Source organism: Dinoponera quadriceps, unplaced genomic scaffold (assembly GCF_001313825.1).
Source record: "Dinoponera quadriceps isolate SergipeBrazil2010 unplaced genomic scaffold, ASM131382v1 scaffold179, whole genome shotgun sequence".
Taxonomy (NCBI): Eukaryota; Metazoa; Arthropoda; class Insecta; order Hymenoptera; family Formicidae; genus Dinoponera; species Dinoponera quadriceps.
This window is the reverse complement of record NW_014554529.1, coordinates 3,995-10,576: the sequence shown is the minus strand read 5'-3', so window position 1 is coordinate 10,576 and position 6,582 is coordinate 3,995. Positions and strand designations below refer to the sequence as shown.

Genomic DNA, 6,582 nt, shown 5'->3' with positions numbered 1-6,582 from the left:
ACCAATTTATCATGAGAGAGAAACTTTATATATCATTATAATTGCAGAATATGATTATCTAAATGCTCATAAACACAATTTACATGACAAATGATTAGGATAAAGTAGGACATAAACTAGACGTAACTACAGAGAAGTTTTCCTACCGGTACAGAATATAACATAGAGACAATAATGTACCTTTACCATAATATCGATTACGCTATTCAAGAGTTTATACACGTTGCCTTGCATCTAACTTTCAATTGCACTAAACGTTAGCTTTTATAAGGTAAGGAAGGCCTCGATGTAGTAGTTACCAATGCATTCTATAGATAATTAGATAGAATTCCGTGAAATAGCCCTATTAAATCCCTTCTTTTAAATCTTGAAAAAGATACTTTAGACAATTTTTTACATAAAACGTTGAAAATTGTATTACGATAAATATTACGATCTTTAAATCTTAAGATTATTATATATATCAATCAATATATATATATTGATTGATATATATAATAATTGTAAGATTTATAGATCGTAATATATATATATATATTGTATAGTATTGATACATTATTACTCTAACTAACTCTCACATTTACAAAAAATGATGTGACTATTTTAAATTTTACAATCTCTTCGATTAATTAAGATTCATCAATTTTCAAATTAGATTCAATTTTCTAAGAAACTAAACGTTCTTTTTATTAATTGTAAAATAAAATCTATAAGAAACGTAAATAAAAATTTTAATTTTTAATCAAATTATATCTAACATTAAATAATAGTAGTCTCACTGGTAGTAGACTAAATTTTGATAATAATTCTTGCAGGAAACAATATAATCCTCAATATATTCCCTGACATATCGCGCAAAAATATGATATATTGTGACCAGGTTATGAGCAGTAATAGTTATTAAAGTTTTCATATTTCATAGCGAATTGATGTCATCTGGAATACTTTACAGACTATATCGAACGATGTTTCAACCTTGACGACATAATCGTCTAAAATATACCTATTATTCGAAGTAACTTCGTTTGCAATGAAGTACCTAATATGTGAATGATATTTTATGCTTGCGGACAAACGTACCGTACATCTGCCAGAAAATTTCTTGCGCGTCAAAGTAAAAAACTATATTTTGTTAATGGTACACATATATGTAAAAGATAGATTTTTAATACAGTTTCTGAGGAAACATTATTATATTATAATATAGGAATAACTACATCCGTAGTTATTATTATATTGTGCGCGATTACTATTGCGAATAATTAAAGTTAACAAAACTGTAAGTAAAGTTAAGTTTAACTGTAAGTAAAGTTTACTTAACATTTTAATTAACCGTTTGTTACACAATACGCGTTGTGAACACGTTTTATTGCGTCTATTTATGTACTTATCACATCCATCGACGTAAAACAAAGATATTTGCTTCGACATTAATGCGAGATATATGAGAGAAACACGATGTAAAAAATAATAAAAACATATATATATTTTTTTTTCTATTCATGAAAATTGTGCTATAGAATTATATTATTATAATAAATCTTCGAGAGAGATTTATATAACAAGTCAGAAAAACCAATTATTTTCAAACTTACCAAGTAAAAATTAATTTTCAATTAACAATCTTTTCGTCAAAGTTAAATTCCTTGAAAATGTATATTTCCCTTGATCGACGATTTCGTTGATAATCAATTTAACGCCACATACAATGAAAGAAATTTCACGCCTATAAAGGATTCGGGTTTGTATATCATGAAATTCTAAAGTCACAAAAGTTTCTTTAAGTAATCCCTCATTACGATGTGTAAATGATCAACCCGAGATCGGTATGTACATCATATACAAAATAGTATCACGCTATTGAGTTCCTTGAATTCTCGGTTTTTTTATTCTTTATTCGTGGTAATTTTACCACGACGACGAAATTTCAATACATATGAATTAACAATGTGAGATCTGATAGATCTTCATATTAATATCACAACAAAGTTAAAGCTGGATTATATTAGTCGCATTCAGCAGTGTGGGCTACTAAATGCGATACAAGATAGTTCTTTTTGATCTGGTTTCACCGATATGCCATACTCGATCATGAATTTCTAACATCGCGGTATATGCTCTTTGAAAAAAGTAGCTCATTGAACAGACATACGCGTTGAATGGATATACGCGTAACACGTGTGCGTTACATAAAGTAGGCTTCGTATTATAGGGTCAAACTACGCTATTGAGTTTGCGTATCGCGAATACTCGATTAGCTACGTCGCGTTAAAGTGAACAAAATCTTGTTGAACTACGCGGTAATCTGCATTTTTAAACGCTTAAATAATTTGATGTCACACATGTCGACATGGGGAGATGGGTGACTAGTTTAGGATGGAAACCACAGAGAGATACATTGTGAGATAAAAAATGCAAAAATTAAAACAGCACTTTTTTTTTAATAAGATGATCTAATATTAGTTTGTTCCATCTTGTTTACATTATATAATTTTGCTTCAAACAGTATTCTGTAATCGCAATAATTAATTCCTGCAGTAATTCGCCAAAAAATCACTGAAATATTAATCAGTGATTAATTATTGGTATTTTTCTCAGTGATTACCATGAGTAATACTTTTCTTGCAACTAGTAATCCCGAAATCAATAGAACATTAATGATACAAACGAGAAAAACTTACTCATGTATTCAATTTTCAAAGAGCGTTTATAAATATGCTATGCTTTGGCTATAAGCTATTTTGTACATCCGACTAACATGATACACAAGCAAGTTATACTATAAATAAGAATATAATAACGTGTTTAGCGAGAATATAGCTAATGAACGTAGTATAGTACATTTACAAATAGTTTGAAAAGCGTCCGTTTTAGCGATCTTAATCTTGAAAATGAACTATATGAGCGACTCGAGTGACTCTAAAGTGGATAAGCTGTAGAGTGGAAGTGGATACACGTCAAACTACGCGTAAATTAGTAGCAAGATTTGACGTTTTACTATTTCAACGAATCATTTGAAAAAAATTGTAAAAAAGCTGGAGGATAAATGGGTTTCATATGAATTAAACGAGCGTCAGAAGAGAAGTCATCTCGCGCTTTTTTTGCTGTCATTTCGACATCGTATTGTTACGTGTGTGTGATGAAAAGTAGATTCTTTTCGACAATCGCAAGCATTCGGCACAATGGTCGGATGAAAAGATGAAGAAGCCGAAACACAAAAGTCCGAATATTCCACAAAAAAGCTAATAGCTAATGTCTATTTGGTGGTCCAGCGCTGATATAATTCACTATAGCATTTCATAAAATCTGGTCAATCGATTAGTCAACGGATGTCTATTGCAACCAATTAGAAACGAAATGATGAGGGAGCTTGTGAGTAAGCAGCTGAGATTGGTCAATAGAGACAACTTCAGGCCAAATGTCCTCTTGCAAGACAACGCTCGATCACATATTGCACAAACAACGCTGCTGCAGCAAATTACAGACACTGCTGGATTTAGAAACACTCTCTGTCACCTACCGTATTCACCGAACCACCTTGACCACCACCAACTGACTACTTGACTTTTTCCAAGTATTGAACCACTTCTTACAAGGAAAAATATTAAATCCTTAACAAATGTTGTGTGGAAAACATCTTTCGCGATTTCATTGCTACTCCAGACTTTTTCCAGACTTCTTCGCTGTCGGACGATAAACAAGCTACCGTTACGACAGACACAAAACTGTGTCGATAGTTTAGGTGCATACTTTGATTTTTAATTGTACTGCTTCTTCTTTGAGATATAATGAATCAAATTCTTGATTCGAAATCGGACATTTCATATTTAATGACTTAATACAATGATGACTATATATTGAACTACCCACCCATTGTGAAATAAATTTATACGTATAAATTTATAAACGCGAAAAAAGCGCACGTTGTTTGTGGATTCGATCCAATAATAGTGTAATGTCGCATTCATGGACAACGAGCAAATATCAAAATTAGAAAAGAAAAGATTGTTCGTTTATGTTGTTATTTTAGAGTAGAAACAAATGCGTTAAAAAAAAAAGATGAATAAGAAATTCAAAATTTTCTTTTAATGAATAAAAGGACAGACGATCTCTCGGAACTATTACCTACTGGCCCTACTGATTACTGGATTGCGGACAAAAACGGTTCATACCGAGTTTCTCAGTGAGCAACGTGGTAGCAACGTGCTCACAACACGGCTACGTTACATTCAGGCTATCTCCCGGAAGTACGGTGAGATTAATGTTACAAGAAGAAAAACGCGCTCTTTCACGACGAATTGTGAATGCAATGCAATGGGCCGTACTTGCAGAAGCCGTACTTGCATTTTTCACAAGCGGACGGCTTTGCTGGAGAATTTTCTTTATCCGAGAATGATAACGATTTAATGACTTTTGTATCAACGTATATAATTATTTTGTTGTGTGACCGCTCACAACTGATAACAAGGTGCAATCTGTGCGATTCGCTAAAAAAATTATAAATCGCAGAATTGTATACCGCAGATAGAAGCTATTATCCGAACGATTTGGGATAAAAATCTCCAAAATACTAAAAATAAATATTTTTGGTAATCGTTCAATAATACACTAGAATATACATCTCTATTCTCCTTTAACTTATACTTATACTGCTATTTTCTTATATTAATTATTTGTTTCAATGGTTTTCGTTGTTAATGTCATTAATGTTCATTCTAAGCTTAAGTAAAAGACACACGTCCTCCTAATTAGTCGATTTTTACATTTTATTTTATTTCCATTTTCTACGTTTCATGAATTTAAAACAAGAATAGAGTAGTGTTCTATTTGACTATAAAATATAAAAAGTTGGACACAAATATAGATAAATATAAAAGATACGTACACGGAAGAATTGCGATGTGAAAAGCTCGTGCGCGGCAATTTAAATCGCGCTGCGCAACACAATTCAGTTCAATGAGTTAATTTATATTGTACCTCATCGGTCTTCCGCAATATATATCTTCTCGCAATGTAATGTTTGAGAAAGTTATTCGCCTAATAATTGTTTCTTTCAATCGACATTCGGAAGAATTCATTCTTTCATGAAATTGGATACTTATAAATTTGCAACTGCCCGGCAGTAGCATAGTTAGTTTCATATACGTATAATTTTTTAAACGTATTACGAATGTTTATTATGAAACGCGTTACATGCGCTTAAAGAACGTATGTGAAACCAACAATTACGTGTTACTTGGGTGGTGATTAATTTCAATATTTTTCAATTCGTTCTATGCCTCATTAAATATGTTAACGTATAAATATCCAGCAGTGTAAATGACAAAATGTTGAATGTGTGAAATTTGTTGCTTAATTTGTTTTCAACATTACTTTTTCTCTTTTTCGCCTATACAGAGAGAGAGAATAATAATCAATTAAATTTGAACGAAAAAAAGAATTCAAAAATCACGGCCAATTTAACCAAATTTCGAAGAATACAAATTCTTGTAATGTCGCATGCCTGATATGTGTATCGTTTCTTTTAATTTATATATTTCTCGTGAGTGGTGGTAGACTTGCCATGTTTCTGATGAAATGAAAATAACATGACTTACCTGGAATGAAGTATCTTCAGTTTCTTACGGGAATCAAATTATATTCGCCGTCAGCGTACGTAGTTTCTCGTGAAGTACAAAACTTGACTCGTGAAGTACAAAACTTCTTCGTTTTCGCGAGAAACGAAGGTCGCAACGCAAGTGAGGAAAGATGCGCCGTGAAAGCGTCGCGAAATTGACAGAATCGCCTGGTCACATTTTAACGAAACGTGTGTGATCGCGCGCGCGATCATGAATGGCAACGAGTGCCGCGCGAAAAACCGTGACGAGAGCTTCGCTCTCACGCACGTCCGACGTCGCGTACGTTGTGCGTCGTGCGAATGTCGCGCGACTCTACGCGCTGCGGCGCGACCAGGCACGACTCGCGTCGTCGCCCCGGCATCGCGCCCCGGTTGTCACGTACACAACAACAAGCCTCCAAGCAACCAATCCGAGGCGCCGGTCGACACAATGAATGGCCAATCGCGCGCTTCTTCGATACTCATTGCATGCATTTCTCTTAGATCTATTACACATTTCCTTATTTATAAATTTTGGGATCATGTATGACATGAAATATATACAATATTGACGACACAATGAAAAGCATTATTTAGCACTATTTTATTTTGTATCATGACAATTAATCCCTATATGGCGGGCAACGTGGCAACGTAAAACGAACACCATATATCAAGTATACAAGAAAAACAAATAATAAAATCAAAATTGAATCAAGCAACCGGCTCAGGATAGATCTCTCCGGATAGATCTATCTCAAACTACAAGAATGTAGAATGACGAATGAAATTCATGCAAATATCCAGATGATGTCAGACAGAGATAGGTTGTCAGGAAAATCTGTGAAAAGAAATCGAGGACGTTTATGTGGGCGATTCCTCCGATGTAAAGAACTGAAATTGGGATGTCTCATGATGATATGAAATCTGTTAATGGAAAATATATTATTAAAAATGTTATGTAAATATATTACGATAGAACTACG

General features: G+C 33.3%; 1 protein-coding gene across 1 annotated transcript in view; it reads right to left on the bottom strand.

The window, feature by feature from the left end:
* LOC106751818 overlaps positions 1-5,918 on the bottom strand; it is a 24,675-nt gene extending 18,757 nt beyond the window's left edge. The window contains exon 1 of the mRNA XM_014633005.1: positions 5,598-5,918. The gene's annotated coding sequence lies outside the window, so the exon portion shown is untranslated. The remainder of the gene's footprint in view (positions 1-5,597) is intronic.
* Between the last annotated feature and the right edge of the window lie 664 nt (positions 5,919-6,582).